Consider the following 15986-nt stretch of genomic DNA (forward strand, 5'->3'; position numbering starts at 1 on the left):
GCTTGAACGTCAAGGCAGTGCAGGGAAAACAGGTTCCTCTGGAATGGACTGACACATCTGGGGGACTCTTGGAATGGTGGCACGACCCTGGAGTTCCTCTCGCCTTTCCTGTGGAGAGCGCCTCCTCTTGAGATGCGACGGGAACGCCGGGAATTCTTTCCCTACGAAACAGGGAAAGGATCCCTCATCTCGAGCTAGGAGGCGGAAACGGGGCTCCCCTGGATGTGTGCGGGACCCACGTGCTTCCTCTCGAGTGGAGACGGGTATGTCGGGGAACTTCTTGAGTTGCAGCAAGGGTGTGAAGGACCCTTTGGAAGTTTCAGTGGTTAGACGTGATTAGCCTCGAGAAGCCTCAGCGGAAATGGGCCTCATCTCGCCTGGAGGGCAAAACCTCCTGGATTTTCTCGAGTTGCGGCTGGTGCTCTCGACTTACGACGGGGACCTCAGGGACCCGCTCTGGTGGCCTCAGGAAAGGCCAGTCCCCATGCGAGTTCCTCGGGGGCCTCTCGGGATTCCTCTCCCGTCGATGCCGGGGCCTAAAACCTTGTGTGGATTCGAGGCCGGAACCTGAGGATTCCTCTCCAGTGCTGACATGGATCTTGGGGTACTTCTGGAGTCTCCCCAGGGGAGTCAGTCCTCGTCTCGAATGCGGGCATGCACTTGCGATTTCCTCCAGAGCGGTAGCAGCAGTGTCACGCAGTCCGCCGCGTGGATCAAAGGATCTATGGTTTTCCCTCGAGTCTTTCCCACGAGGCTTTCCCACGAGGCTGTCCCACGTGCACACGTGGTGGGAGTCGATCCTCGGCTTGAACGTCAAGGCAGTGCAGGGAAAACAGGTTCCTCTGGAATGGACTGACACATCTGGGGGACTCTTGGAATGGTGGCACGACACTGGAGTTCCTCTCGCCTTTCCTGTGGAGAGCGCCTCCTCTTGAGATGCGACGGGCACGCCGGGAATTCTTTCCCTACGAAACAGGGAAAGGATCCCTCATCTCCAGCTAGGAGGCGGAAACGGGGCTCCCCTGGATGTGTGCGGGACCCACGTGCTTCCTCTCGAGTGGAGACGGGTATGTTGGGGAACTTCTTGAGTTGCAGCAAGGGTGTGAAGGACCCTTTGGAAGTTCCAGTGGTTAGACGTGATTAGCCTCGAGAAGCCTCAGCGGAAATGGGCCTCATCTCGCCTGGAGGGCAAAACCTCCTGGATTTTCTCGAGTTGCGGCAGGTGCTCTCGACTTACGACGGGGACCTCAGGGACCCGCTCTTGTGGCCTCAGGAAAGGCCAGTCCCCATGCGAGTTCCTCGGGGGCCTCTCGGGATTCCTCTCCCGTCGATGCCGGGGCCTAAGACCTTGTGTGGAGTCGGGGCCGGAACCTGAGGATTCCTCTCCAGTGCTGACATGGATCTTGGGGTACTTGTGGAGTCTCCCCAGGGGAGTCAGTCCTCGTCTCGAATGCGGGCATGCACTTGCGCTTTCCTCCAGAGCGGTAGCAGCAGTGTCACGCAGTCCGCCGCGTGGATCAAAGGATCTATGGTTTTCCCTCGAGTCTTTCCCACGAGGCTTTACCACGAGGCTTTCCCACAGGGCTGTCCCACGTGCACACGTGGTGGGAGTCGATCCTCGGTTTGAACGTCAAGGCAGTGCAGGGAAAACAGGTTCCTCTGGAATGAACTGACACATCTGGGGGACTCTTGGAATGGTGGCACGACCCTGGAGTTCCTCTCGCCTTTCCTGTGGAGAGCGCCTCCTCTTGAGATGCGACGGGAACGCCGGGAATTCTTTCCCTACGAAACAGGGAAAGGATCCCTCATCTCGAGCTAGGAGGCGGAAACGGGGCTCCCCTGGATGTGTGCGGGACCCACGTGCTTCCTCTCGAGTGGAGACGGGTATGTCGGGGAACTTCTTGAGTTGCAGCAAGGGTGTGAAGGACCCTTTGGAAGTTTCAGTGTTTAGACGTGATTAGCCTCGAGAAGCCTCAGCGGAAATGGGCCTCATCTCGCCTGGAGGGCAAAAACTCCTGGATTTTCTCGAGTTGCGGCAGGTGCTCTCGACTTACGACGGGGACCTCAGGGACCCGCTCTGGTGGCCTCAGGAAAGGCCAGTCCCCATGCGAGTTCCTCGGGGGCCTCTCGGGATTCCTCTCCCTTCGATGCCGGGGCCTAAGACCTTGTGTGGAGTCGAGGCCGGAACCTGAGGATTCCTCTCCAGTGCTGACATGGATCTTGGGGTACTTCTGGAGTCTCCCCAGGGGAGTCAGTCCTCGTCTCGAATGCGGGCATGCACTTGCGCTTTCCTCCAGAGCGGTAGCAGCAGTGTCACGCAGTCCGCCGCGTGGATCAAAGGATCTATGGTTTTCCCTCGAGTCTTTCCCACGAGGCTTTCCCACGAGGCTGTCCCACGTGCACACGTGGTGGGAGTCGATCCTCTGCTTGAACGTCAAGGCAGTGCAGGGAAAACAGGTTCCTCTGGAATGGACTGACACATCTGGGGGACTGTTGGAATGGTGGCACGACCCTGGAGTTCCTCTCGCCTTTCCTGTGGAGAGCGCCTCCTCTTGAGATGCGACGGGAACGCCGGGAATTCTTTCCCTACAAAACAGGGAAAGGATCCCTCATCTCGAGCTAGGAGGCGGAAACGGGGCTCCCCTGGATGTGTGCGGGACCCCACGTGCTTCCTCTCGAGTGGAGACGGGTATGTCGGGGAACTTCTTGAGTTGCAGCAAGGGTGTGAAAGACCCTTTGGAAGTTCCAGTGGTTAGACGTGATTAGCCTCGAGAAGCCTCAGCGGAAATGGGCCTCATCTCGCCTGGAGGGCAAAACCTCCTGGATTTTCTCGAGTTGCGGCAGGTGCTCTCGACTTACGACGGGGACCTCAGGGACCCGCTCTGGTGGCCTCAGGAAAGGCCAGTCCCCATGCGAGTTCCTCGGGGGCCTCTCGGGATTCCTCTCCCGTCGATGCCGGGGCCTAAGACCTTGTGTGGAGTCGGGGCCGGAACCTGAGGATTCCTCTCCAGTGCTGACATGGATCTTGGGGTACTTCTGGAGTCTCCCCAGGGGAGTCAGTCCTCGTCTCGAATGCGGGCATGCACTTGCGCTTTCCTTCAGAGCGGTAGCAGCAGTGTCATGCAGTCCGCCGCGTGGATCAAAGGATCTATGGTTTTCCCTCGAGTCTTTCCCACGAGGCTTTCCCACGAGGCTTTCCCACAGGGCTGTCCCACGTGCACACGTGGTGGGAGTCGATCCTCGGCTCGAACGTCAAGGCAGTGCAGGGAAAACATGTTCCTCTGGAATGGACTGACACATCTGGGGGACTCTTGGAATCGTGGCACGACCCTGGAGTTCCTCTCGCCTTTCCTGTGGAGAGCGCCTCCTCTTGAGATGCGACGGGAACGCCGGGAATTCTTTCCCTACGAAACAGGGAAAGGATCCCTCATCTCGAGCTAGGAGGCGGAAACGGGGCTCCCCTGGATGTGTGCGGGACCGCACGTGCTTCCTCTCGAGTGGAGACGGGTATGTCGGGGAACTTCTTGAGTTGCAGCAATGGTGTGAAGGACCCTTTGGAAGTTCCAGTGGTTAGATGTGATTGACCTCGAGAAGCCTCAGCGGAAATGGGCTTCATCTCGCCTGGAGGGCAAAACCTCCTGGATTTTCTCGAGTTGCGGCAGGTGCTCTCGACTTACGACGGGGACCTCAGGGACCCGCTCTGGTGGCCTCAGGAAAGGCCAGTCCCCATGCGAGTTTCTCGGGGCCCTCTCGGGATTCCTCTCCCATCGATGCCGGGGCCTAAGACCTTGTGTGGAGTCGGGGCCGGAACCTGAGGATTCCTCTCCAGTGCTGACATGGATCTTGGGGTATTTCTGGAGTCTCCCCAGGGGAGTCAGTCCTCGTCTCGAATGCGGGCATGCACTTGCGCTTTCCTCCAGAGCGGTAGCAGCAGTGTCACGCAGTCCGCCCCGTGGACAAAGGATCTATGGTTTTCCCTCGAGTCTTTCCCACGAGGCTTTCCCACGAGGCTTTCCCACAGGGCTGTCCCACGTGCACACGTGGTGGGAGTCGATCCTCGGCTTGAACGTCAAGGCAGTGCAGGGAAAACAGGTTCCTCTGGAATGGACTGACACATCTGGGGGACTCTTGGAATGGTGGCACGACCCTGGAGTTCCTCTCGCCTTTCCTGTGGAGAGCGCCTCCTCTTGAGATGCGACGGGAACGCCGGGAATTCTTTCCCTACGAAACAGGGAAAGGATCCCTCATCTCGAGCTAGGAGGCGGAAACGGGGCTCCCCTGGATGTGTGCGGGACCCCACGTGCTTCCTCTCGAGTGGAGACGGGTATGTCGGGGAACTTCTTGAGTTGCAGCAAGGGTGTGAAGGACCCTTTGGAAGTTCCAGTGGTTAGATGTGATTGACCTCGAGAAGCCTCAGCGGAAATGGGCTTCATCTCGCCTGGAGGGCAAAACCTCCTGGATTTTCTCGAGTTGCGGCAGGTGCTCTCGACTTACGACGGGGACCTCAGGGACCCGCTCTGGTGGCCTCAGGAAAGGCCAGTCCCCATGCGAGTTCCTCGGGGCCCTCTCGGGATTCCTCTCCCGTCGATGCCGGGGCCTAAGACCTTGTGTGGAGTCGGGGCCGGAACCTGAGGATTCCTCTCCAGTGCTGACATGGATCTTGGGGTACTTCTGGAGTCTCCCCAGGGGAGTCAGTCCTCGTCTCGAATGCGGGCATGCACTTGCGCTTTCCTCCAGAGCGGTAGCAGCAGTGTCACACAGTCCGCCCCGTGGACAAAGGATCTATGGTTTTCCCTCGAGTCTTTCCCACGAGGCTTTCCCACGAGGCTTTCCCACAGGGCTGTCCCACGTGCACACGTGGTGGGAGTCGATCCTCGGCTTGAACGTCAAGGCAGTGCAGGGAAAACAGGTTCCTCTGGAATGGACTGACACATCTGGGGGACTCTTGGAATGGTGTCACGACCCTGGAGTTCCTCTCGCCTTTCCTGTGGAGAGCGCCTCCTCTTGAGATGCGACGGGAACGCCCGGAATTCTTTCCCTACGAAACAGGGAAAGGATCCCTCATCTCGAGCTAGGAGGCGGAAACGGGGCTCCCCTGGATGTGTGCGGGACCCACGTGCTTCCTCTCGAGTGGAGACGGGTATGTCGGGGAACTTCTTGAGTTGCAGCAAGGGTGTGAAGGACCCTTTGGAAGTTTCAGTGTTTAGACGTGATTAGCCTCGAGAAGCCTCAGCGGAAATGGGCCTCATCTCGCCTGGAGGGCAAAACCTCCTGGATTTTCTCGAGTTGCGGCAGGTGCTCTCGACTTACGACGGGGACCTCAGGGACCCGCTCTGGTGGCCTCAGGAAAGGCCAGTCCCCATGCGAGTTCCTCGGGGGCCTCTCGGGATTCCTCTCCCGTCGATGCCGGGGCCTAAGACCTTGTGTGGAGTCGAGGCCGGAACCTGAGGATTCCTCTCCAGTGCTGACATGGATCTTGGGGTACTTCTGGAGTCTCCCCAGGGGAGTCAGTCCTCGTCTCGAATGCGGGCATGCACTTGCGCTTTCCTCCAGAGCGGTAGCAGCAGTGTCACGCAGTCCGCCGCGTGGATCAAAGGATCTATGGTTTTCCCTCGAGTCTTTCCCACGAGGCTTTCCCACGAGGCTGTCCCACGTGCACACGTGGTGGGAGTCGATCCTCGGCTTGAACGTCAAGGCAGTGCAGGGAAAACAGGTTCCTCTGGAATGGACTGACACATCTGGGGGACTCTTGGAATGGTGGCACGACACTGGAGTTCCTCTCGCCTTTCCTGTGGAGAGCGCCTCCTCTTGAGATGCGACGGGCACGCCGGGAATTCTTTCCCTACGAAACAGGGAAAGGATCCCTCATCTCCAGCTAGGAGGCGGAAACGGGGCTCCCCTGGATGTGTGCGGGACCCACGTGCTTCCTCTCGAGTGGAGACGGGTATGTTGGGGAACTTCTTGAGTTGCAGCAAGGGTGTGAAGGACCCTTTGGAAGTTCCAGTGGTTAGACGTGATTAGCCTCGAGAAGCCTCAGCGGAAATGGGCCTCATCTCGCCTGGAGGGCAAAACCTCCTGGATTTTCTCGAGTTGCGGCAGGTGCTCTCGACTTACGACGGGGACCTCAGGGACCCGCTCTTGTGGCCTCAGGAAAGGCCAGTCCCCATGCGAGTTCCTCGGGGGCCTCTCGGGATTCCTCTCCCGTCGATGCCGGGGCCTAAGACCTTGTGTGGAGTCGGGGCCGGAACCTGAGGATTCCTCTCCAGTGCTGACATGGATCTTGGGGTACTTGTGGAGTCTCCCCAGGGGAGTCAGTCCTCGTCTCGAATGCGGGCATGCACTTGCGCTTTCCTCCAGAGCGGTAGCAGCAGTGTCACGCAGTCCGCCGCGTGGATCAAAGGATCTATGGTTTTCCCTCGAGTCTTTCCCACGAGGCTTTACCACGAGGCTTTCCCACAGGGCTGTCCCACGTGCACACGTGGTGGGAGTCGATCCTCGGTTTGAACGTCAAGGCAGTGCAGGGAAAACAGGTTCCTCTGGAATGAACTGACACATCTGGGGGACTCTTGGAATGGTGGCACGACCCTGGAGTTCCTCTCGCCTTTCCTGTGGAGAGCGCCTCCTCTTGAGATGCGACGGGAACGCCGGGAATTCTTTCCCTACGAAACAGGGAAAGGATCCCTCATCTCGAGCTAGGAGGCGGAAACGGGGCTCCCCTGGATGTGTGCGGGACCCACGTGCTTACTCTCGAGTGGAGACGGGTATGTCAGGGAACTTCTTGAGTTGCAGCAAGGGTGTGAAGGACCCTTTGGAAGTTCCAGTGGTTAGACGTGATTAGCCTCGAGAAGCCTCAGCGGAAATGGGCCTCATCTCGCCTGGAGGGAAAACCTCCTGGATTTTCTCGAGTTGCGGCAGGTGCTCTCGACTTACGATGGGGACCTCAGGGACCCGCTCTGGTGGCCTCAGGAAAGGCCAGTCCCCATGCGAGTTCCTCGGGGCCCTCTCGGGATTCCTCTCCCGTCCATGCCGGGGCCTAAGACCTTGTGTGGAGTCGGGGCCGGAACCTGAGGATTCCTCTCCAGTGCTGACATGGATCTTGGGGTACTTCTGGAGTCTCCCCAGGGGAGTCAGTCCTCGTCTCGAATGCGGGCATGCACTTGCGCTTTCCTCCAGAGCGGTAGCAGCAGTGTCACGCAGTCCGCCGCGTGGATCAAAGGATCTATGGTTTTCCCTCGAGTCTTTCCCACGAGGCTTTCCCACGAGGCTTTCCCACAGGGCTGTCCCACGTGCACACGTCGTGGGAGTCGATCCTCGGCTTGAACGTCAAGGCAGTGCAGGGAAAACAGGTTCCTCTGGAATGGACTGACACATCTGGGGGACTCTTGGAATGGTGTCACGACCCTGGAGTTCCTCTCGCCTTTCCTGTGGAGAGCGCCTCCTCTTGAGATGCGACGGGAACGCCGGGAATTCTTTCCCTACGAAACAGGGAAAGGATCCCTCATCTCGAGCTAGGAGGCGGAAACGGGGCTCCCCTGGATGTGTGCGGGACCCACGTGCTTCCTCTCGAGTGGAGACGGGTATGTCGGGGAACTTCTTGAGTTGCAGCAAGGGTGTGAAGGACCCTTTGGAAGTTCCAGTGGTTAGACGTGATTAGCCTCGAGAAGCCTCAGCGGAAATGGGCCTCATCTCGCCTCGAGGGCAAAACCTCCTGGATTTTCTCGAGCTGCGGCAGGTGCTCTCGACTTCCGACGGGGACCTCAGGGAACCGCTCTGGTGGCCTCAGGAAAGGCCAGTCCCCATGCGAGTTCCTCGGGGGCCTCTCGGGATTCCTCTCCCGTCGATGCCGGCGCCTAAGACCTTGTGTGGAAACGGGGCCGGAACCTGAGGATTCCTCTCCAGTGCTGACATGGATCTTGGGGTACTTCTGGAGTCTCCCGCGGGGAGTCAGTCCTCGTCTCGAATGCGGGCATGCACTTGCGCTTTCCTCCAGAGCGGTAGCAGCAGTGTCACGCAGTCCGCCTCGTGGATCAAAGGGTCTATGGTTTTCCCTCGAGTCTTTCCCACGAGGATTTCCCACGAGTCTTTCCCACAGGGCTGTCCCACGTGCACACGTGGTGGGAGTCGATCCTCGGCTTGAACGTCAAGGCAGTGCAGGGAAAACAGGTTCCTCTGGAATGGACTGACACATCTGGGGGACTCTTGGAATGGTGGCACGACCCTGGAGTTCCTCTCGCCTTTCCTGTCGAGAGCGCCTCCTCTTGAGATGCGACGGGAACGCCGGGAATTCTTTCCCTACGAAACAGGGAAAGGATCCCTCATCTCGAGCTAGGAGGCGGAAACGGGGCTCCCCTGGATGTGTGCGGGACCCACGTGCTTCCTCTCGAGTGGAGACGGGTATGTCGGGGAACTTCTTGAGTTGCAGCAAGGGTGTGAAGGACCCTTTGGAAGTTCCAGTGGTTAGACGTGATTAGCCTCGAGAAGCCTCAGCGGAAATGGGCCTCATCTCGCCTGGAGGGCAAAACCTCCTGGATTTTCTCGAGTTGCGGCAGGTGCTCTCGACTTACGACGGTGATCTCAGGGACCCGCTCTGGTGGCCTCAGGAAAGGCCAGTCCCCATGCGAGTTCCTCGGGGGCCTCTCGGGATTCCTCTCCCGTCGATGCCGGGGCCTAAGACCTTGTGTGGAGTCGGGGCCGGAACCTGAGGATTCCTCTCCAGTGCTGACATGGATCTTGGGGTACTTGTGGAGTCTCCCCAGGGGAGTCAGTCCTCGTCTCGAATGCGGGCATGCACTTGCGCTTTCCTCCAGAGCGGTAGCAGCAGTGTCACGCAGTCCGCCGCGTGGATCAACGGATCTATGGTTTTCCCTCGAGTCTTTCCCACGAGGCTTTCCCACGAGGCTTTCCCACAGGGCTGTCCCACGTGCACACGTGGTGGGAGTCGATCCTCGGCTTGAACGTCAAGGCAGTGCAGGGAAAACAGGTTCCTCTGGAATGGACTGACACATCTGGGGTACTCTTGGAATGGTGTCACGACCCTGGAGTTCCTCTCGCCTTTCCTGTGGAGAGCGCCTCCTCTTGAGATGCAACGGGAACGCCGGGAATTCTTAGCCTACGAAACAGGGAAAGGAACTCATCTCGAGCTAGGAGGCGGAAACGGGGCTCCCCTGGATGTGTGCGGGACCCCACGTGCTTCCTCTCGAGTGGAGACGGGTATGTCGGGGAACTTCTTGAGTTGCAGCAAGGGTGTGAAGGACCCTTTGGAAGTTCCAGTGGTTAGATGTGATTGACCTCGAGAAGCCTCAGCGGAAATGGGCTTCATCTCGCCTGGAGGGCAAAACCTCCTGGATTTTCTCGAGTTGCGGCAGGTGCTCTCGACTTACGACGGGGACCTCAGGGACCCGCTCTGGTGGCCTCAGGAAAGGCCAGTCCCCATGCGAGTTCCTCGGGGCCCTCTCGGGATTCCTCTCCCGTCGATGCCGGGGCCTAAGACCTTGTGTGGAGTCGGGGCCGGAACCTGAGGATTCCTCTCCAGTGCTGACATGGATCTTGGGGTACTTCTGGAGTCTCCCCAGGGGAGTCAGTCCTCGTCTCGAATGCGGGCATGCACTTGCGCTTTCCTCCAGAGCGGTAGCAGCAGTGTCACACAGTCCGCCCCGTGGACAAAGGATCTATGGTTTTCCCTCGAGTCTTTCCCACGAGGCTTTCCCACGAGGCTTTCCCACAGGGCTGTCCCACGTGCACACGTGGTGGGAGTCGATCCTCGGCTTGAACGTCAAGGCAGTGCAGGGAAAACAGGTTCCTCTGGAATGGACTGACACATCTGGGGGACTCTTGGAATGGTGTCACGACCCTGGAGTTCCTCTCGCCTTTCCTGTGGAGAGCGCCTCCTCTTGAGATGCGACGGGAACGCCCGGAATTCTTTCCCTACGAAACAGGGAAAGGATCCCTCATCTCGAGCTAGGAGGCGGAAACGGGGCTCCCCTGGATGTGTGCGGGACCCACGTGCTTCCTCTCGAGTGGAGACGGGTATGTCGGGGAACTTCTTGAGTTGCAGCAAGGGTGTGAAGGACCCTTTGGAAGTTTCAGTGTTTAGACGTGATTAGCCTCGAGAAGCCTCAGCGGAAATGGGCCTCATCTCGCCTGGAGGGCAAAACCTCCTGGATTTTCTCGAGTTGCGGCAGGTGCTCTCGACTTACGACGGGGACCTCAGGGACCCGCTCTGGTGGCCTCAGGAAAGGCCAGTCCCCATGCGAGTTCCTCGGGGGCCTCTCGGGATTCCTCTCCCGTCGATGCCGGGGCCTAAGACCTTGTGTGGAGTCGAGGCCGGAACCTGAGGATTCCTCTCCAGTGCTGACATGGATCTTGGGGTACTTCTGGAGTCTCCCCAGGGGAGTCAGTCCTCGTCTCGAATGCGGGCATGCACTTGCGCTTTCCTCCAGAGCGGTAGCAGCAGTGTCACGCAGTCCGCCGCGTGGATCAAAGGATCTATGGTTTTCCCTCGAGTCTTTCCCACGAGGCTTTCCCACGAGGCTGTCCCACGTGCACACGTGGTGGGAGTCGATCCTCGGCTTGAACGTCAAGGCAGTGCAGGGAAAACAGGTTCCTCTGGAATGGACTGACACATCTGGGGGACTCTTGGAATGGTGGCACGACCCTGGAGTTCCTCTCGCCTTTCCTGTGGAGAGCGCCTCCTCTTGAGATGCGACGGGAACGCCGGGAATTCTTTCCCTACGAAACAGGGAAAGGATCCCTCATCTCGAGCTAGGAGGCGGAAACGGGGCTCCCCTGGATGTGTGCGGGACCCACGTGCTTCCTCTCGAGTGGAGACGGGTATGTCGGGGAACTTCTTGAGTTGCAGCAAGGGTGTGAAGGACCCTTTGGAAGTTTCAGTGGTTAGACGTGATTAGCCTCGAGAAGCCTCAGCGGAAATGGGCCTCATCTCGCCTGGAGGGCAAAACCTCCTGGATTTTCTCGAGTTGCGGCAGGTGCTCTCGACTTACGACGGGGACCTCAGGGACCCGCTCTGGTGGCCTCAGGAAAGGCCAGTCCCCATGCGAGTTCCTCGGGGGCCTCTCGGGATTCCTCTCCCGTCGATGCCGGGGCCTAAAACCTTGTGTGGATTCGAGGCCGGAACCTGAGGATTCCTCTCCAGTGCTGACATGGATCTTGGGGTACTTCTGGAGTCTCCCCAGGGGAGTCAGTCCTCGTCTCGAATGCGGGCATGCACTTGCGATTTCCTCCAGAGCGGTAGCAGCAGTGTCACGCAGTCCGCCGCGTGGATCAAAGGATCTATGGTTTTCCCTCGAGTCTTTCCCACGAGGCTTTCCCACGAGGCTGTCCCACGTGCACACGTGGTGGGAGTCGATCCTCGGCTTGAACGTCAAGGCAGTGCAGGGAAAACAGGTTCCTCTGGAATGGACTGACACATCTGGGGGACTCTTGGAATGGTGGCACGACACTGGAGTTCCTCTCGCCTTTCCTGTGGAGAGCGCCTCCTCTTGAGATGCGACGGGCACGCCGGGAATTCTTTCCCTACGAAACAGGGAAAGGATCCCTCATCTCCAGCTAGGAGGCGGAAACGGGGCTCCCCTGGATGTGTGCGGGACCCACGTGCTTCCTCTCGAGTGGAGACGGGTATGTTGGGGAACTTCTTGAGTTGCAGCAAGGGTGTGAAGGACCCTTTGGAAGTTCCAGTGGTTAGACGTGATTAGCCTCGAGAAGCCTCAGCGGAAATGGGCCTCATCTCGCCTGGAGGGCAAAACCTCCTGGATTTTCTCGAGTTGCGGCAGGTGCTCTCGACTTACGACGGGGACCTCAGGGACCCGCTCTTGTGGCCTCAGGAAAGGCCAGTCCCCATGCGAGTTCCTCGGGGGCCTCTCGGGATTCCTCTCCCGTCGATGCCGGGGCCTAAGACCTTGTGTGGAGTCGGGGCCGGAACCTGAGGATTCCTCTCCAGTGCTGACATGGATCTTGGGGTACTTGTGGAGTCTCCCCAGGGGAGTCAGTCCTCGTCTCGAATGCGGGCATGCACTTGCGCTTTCCTCCAGAGCGGTAGCAGCAGTGTCACGCAGTCCGCCGCGTGGATCAAAGGATCTATGGTTTTCCCTCGAGTCTTTCCCACGAGGCTTTACCACGAGGCTATCCCACAGGGCTGTCCCACGTGCACACGTGGTGGGAGTCGATCCTCGGTTTGAACGTCAAGGCAGTGCAGGGAAAACAGGTTCCTCTGGAATGAACTGACACATCTGGGGGACTCTTGGAATGGTGGCACGACCCTGGAGTTCCTCTCGCCTTTCCTGTGGAGAGCGCCTCCTCTTGAGATGCGACGGGAACGCCGGGAATTCTTTCCCTACGAAACAGGGAAAGGATCCCTCATCTCGAGCTAGGAGGCGGAAACGGGGCTCCCCTGGATGTGTGCGGGACCCACGTGCTTACTCTCGAGTGGAGACGGGTATGTCAGGGAACTTCTTGAGTTGCAGCAAGGGTGTGAAGGACCCTTTGGAAGTTCCAGTGGTTAGACGTGATTAGCCTCGAGAAGCCTCAGCGGAAATGGGCCTCATCTCGCCTGGAGGGAAAACCTCCTGGATTTTCTCGAGTTGCGGCAGGTGCTCTCGACTTACGATGGGGACCTCAGGGACCCGCTCTGGTGGCCTCAGGAAAGGCCAGTCCCCATGCGAGTTCCTCGGGGCCCTCTCGGGATTCCTCTCCCGTCCATGCCGGGGCCTAAGACCTTGTGTGGAGTCGGGGCCGGAACCTGAGGATTCCTCTCCAGTGCTGACATGGATCTTGGGGTACTTCTGGAGTCTCCCCAGGGGAGTCAGTCCTCGTCTCGAATGCGGGCATGCACTTGCGCTTTCCTCCAGAGCGGTAGCAGCAGTGTCACGCAGTCCGCCGCGTGGATCAAAGGATCTATGGTTTTCCCTCGAGTCTTTCCCACGAGGCTTTCCCACGAGGCTTTCCCACAGGGCTGTCCCACGTGCACACGTCGTGGGAGTCGATCCTCGGCTTGAACGTCAAGGCAGTGCAGGGAAAACAGGTTCCTCTGGAATGGACTGACACATCTGGGGGACTCTTGGAATGGTGTCACGACCCTGGAGTTCCTCTCGCCTTTCCTGTGGAGAGCGCCTCCTCTTGAGATGCGACGGGAACGCCGGGAATTCTTTCCCTACGAAACAGGGAAAGGATCCCTCATCTCGAGCTAGGAGGCGGAAACGGGGCTCCCCTGGATGTGTGCGGGACCCACGTGCTTTCTCTCGAGTGGAGACGGGTATGTCGGGGAACTTCTTGAGTTGCAGCAAGGGTGTGAAGGACCCTTTGGAAGTTCCAGTGGTTAGACGTGATTAGCCTCGAGAAGCCTCAGCGGAAATGGGCCTCATCTCGCCTCGAGGGCAAAACCTCCTGGATTTTCTCGAGCTGCGGCAGGTGCTCTCGACTTCCGACGGGGACCTCAGGGAACCGCTCTGGTGGCCTCAGGAAAGGCCAGTCCCCATGCGAGTTCCTCGGGGGCCTCTCGGGATTCCTCTCCCGTCGATGCCGGCGCCTAAGACCTTGTGTGGAAACGGGGCCGGAACCTGAGGATTCCTCTCCAGTGCTGACATGGATCTTGGGGTACTTCTGGAGTCTCCCGCGGGGAGTCAGTCCTCGTCTCGAATGCGGGCATGCACTTGCGCTTTCCTCCAGAGCGGTAGCAGCAGTGTCACGCAGTCCGCCTCGTGGATCAAAGGGTCTATGGTTTTCCCTCGAGTCTTTCCCACGAGGATTTCCCACGAGTCTTTCCCACAGGGCTGTCCCACGTGCACACGTGGTGGGAGTCGATCCTCGGCTTGAACGTCAAGGCAGTGCAGGGAAAACAGGTTCCTCTGGAATGGACTGACACATCTGGGGGACTCTTGGAATGGTGGCACGACCCTGGAGTTCCTCTCGCCTTTCCTGTCGAGAGCGCCTCCTCTTGAGATGCGACGGGAACGCCGGGAATTCTTTCCCTACGAAACAGGGAAAGGATCCCTCATCTCGAGCTAGGAGGCGGAAACGGGGCTCCCCTGGATGTGTGCGGGACCCACGTGCTTCCTCTCGAGTGGAGACGGGTATGTCGGGGAACTTCTTGAGTTGCAGCAAGGGTGTGAAGGACCCTTTGGAAGTTCCAGTGGTTAGACGTGATTAGCCTCGAGAAGCCTCAGCGGAAATGGGCCTCATCTCGCCTGGAGGGCAAAACCTCCTGGATTTTCTCGAGTTGCGGCAGGTGCTCTCGACTTACGACGGTGATCTCAGGGACCCGCTCTGGTGGCCTCAGGAAAGGCCAGTCCCCATGCGAGTTCCTCGGGGGCCTCTCGGGATTCCTCTCCCGTCGATGCCGGGGCCTAAGACCTTGTGTGGAGTCGGGGCCGGAACCTGAGGATTCCTCTCCAGTGCTGACATGGATCTTGGGGTACTTGTGGAGTCTCCCCAGGGGAGTCAGTCCTCGTCTCGAATGCGGGCATGCACTTGCGCTTTCCTCCAGAGCGGTAGCAGCAGTGTCACGCAGTCCGCCGCGTGGATCAACGGATCTATGGTTTTCCCTCGAGTCTTTCCCACGAGGCTTTCCCACGAGGCTTTCCCACAGGGCTGTCCCACGTGCACACGTGGTGGGAGTCGATCCTCGGCTTGAACGTCAAGGCAGTGCAGGGAAAACAGGTTCCTCTGGAATGGACTGACACATCTGGGGGACTCTTGGAATGGTGTCACGACCCTGGAGTTCCTCTCGCCTTTCCTGTGGAGAGCGCCTCCTCTTGAGATGCAACGGGAACGCCGGGAATTCTTAGCCTACGAAACAGGGAAAGGAACTCATCTCGAGCTAGGAGGCGGAAACGGGGCTCCCCTGGATGTGTGCGGGACCCCACGTGCTTCCTCTCGAGTGGAGACGGGTATGTCGGGGAACTTCTTGAGTTGCAGCAAAGGTGTGAAGGACCCTATGGAAGTTCCAGTGGTTAGATGTGATTGGCCTCGAGAAGCCTCAGCGGAAATGGGCCTCATCTCACCTGGAGGGCAAAACCTCCTGGATTTTATAGAGTTGCGGCAGGTGCTCTCGACTTACGACGGGGACCTCAGGGACCCGCTCTGGTGGCCTCAGGAAAGGCCAGTCCCCATGCGAGTTCCTCGGGGGCCTCTCGGGATTCCTCTAACGTCGATGCCGGGGCCTAAGACCTTGTGTGGAGTCGGGGCCGGAACCTGAGGATTCCTCTCCAGTGCTGACATGGATCTTGGGGTACTTCTGGAGTCTCCCCAGGGGAGTCAGTCCTCGTCTCGAATGCGGGCATGCACTTGCGCTTTCCTCCAGAGCGGTAGCAGCAGTGTCACGCAGTCCGCCGCGTGGATCAAAGGATCTATGGTTTTCCCTCGAGTCTTTCCCACGAGGCTTTCCCACGAGGCTTTCCCACAGGGCTGTCCCACGTGCACACGTGGTGGGAGTCGATCCTCGGCTTGAACGTCAAGGCAGTGCAGGGAAAACAGGTTCCTCTGGAATGGACTGACACATCTGGGGGACTCTTGGAATGGTGGCACGACCCTGGAGTTCCTCTCGCCTTTCCTGTGGAGAGCGCCTCCTCTTGAGATGCGACGGGAACGCCGGGAATTCTTAGCCTACGAAACAGGGAAAGGATCCCTCATCTTCAGCTAGGAGACGGAAACGGGGCTCCCCTGGATGTGTGCGGGACACCACGTGCTTCCTCTCGAGTGGAGACGGGTATGTCGGGGAACCTCTTGAATTGCAGCAAGGGTGTGAAGGACCCTTTGGAAGTTCCAGTGGTTAGATGTGATTGGCCTCGAGAAGCCTCAGCGGAAATGGGCCTCATCGCGCCTGAAGGGGAAAACCTCCTGGATTTTCTCGAGTTGCGGCAGGTGCTCTCGACTTACGATGGGGATCTCAGGGACCCGCTCTGGTGGCCTCAGGAAAGGACAGTCCCCATGCGAGTTCCTCGGGGGCCTCTCGGGATTCCTCTCCCGTCGATGCC

Source organism: Ovis canadensis, chromosome 14, assembly GCF_042477335.2.
Source record: "Ovis canadensis isolate MfBH-ARS-UI-01 breed Bighorn chromosome 14, ARS-UI_OviCan_v2, whole genome shotgun sequence".
Taxonomy (NCBI): Eukaryota; Metazoa; Chordata; class Mammalia; order Artiodactyla; family Bovidae; genus Ovis; species Ovis canadensis.